The sequence below is a fragment of the Octopus bimaculoides genome, chromosome 15 (genome assembly GCF_001194135.2).
Source record: "Octopus bimaculoides isolate UCB-OBI-ISO-001 chromosome 15, ASM119413v2, whole genome shotgun sequence".
Taxonomy (NCBI): domain Eukaryota; kingdom Metazoa; phylum Mollusca; class Cephalopoda; order Octopoda; family Octopodidae; genus Octopus; species Octopus bimaculoides.
The window spans coordinates 5,843,135-5,843,893 of record NC_068995.1 but is presented as its reverse complement, the minus strand read 5'-3'; positions in this window follow the sequence as shown (position 1 = coordinate 5,843,893).

The window sequence follows — 759 nt, the reverse complement described above, 5'->3', positions numbered from 1 at the left end:
CCCCCCCCCCCCACACACACACTGGGAAATGATTTGATGAAATAAACTGGATATTACTATCGGTAATTTGAAAAAAAAAATTAAGGCCCATATAGGTACACATACGAAGATCTACATGCATACGCGGATACGTACGTATTTGAATACATGTGGGCAGATTTCTACATACACACACATCCACAAACACACACATATATGTGTGAATGCACTCGTACGAGTTTATATTTATGTGTATATATACAAATATATATAAATATATATATACATGTATATATATATGTATATATATGTATGCATATATATATATATATAAATATATATATCTATATATATTTATATAGAAAGATATTTATGTATGTATCTACATAAATGCATATTTATGTGTGTACAAAAGCGCATATATATATGTATACATATATGCATATACACTCATATATATATATATATACACACACACACACACGCACTCACATTACGCATATGTGTGTGTGTTTAAATGTACAGTTATGTATATACCTACATGCATATACATCTAAGCATATTGACACATATGTATTATATACATGTATATACATACATGCTGTATATATATGTGTGTGTGTGTGTGTGCGCGCGCGCGCGCCTGTGTGTTTGTGAATGTAGGGCTTTCTACAGATGTTTGCTTACTGGTACGTGTGTTTGAGCGTGTGTGTGTGTGTGTGTTTGAGCGTGTGTGTGTGTGTGTGTTTGAGCGTGTGTGTGTGTGTGTGTGTGTGTGTG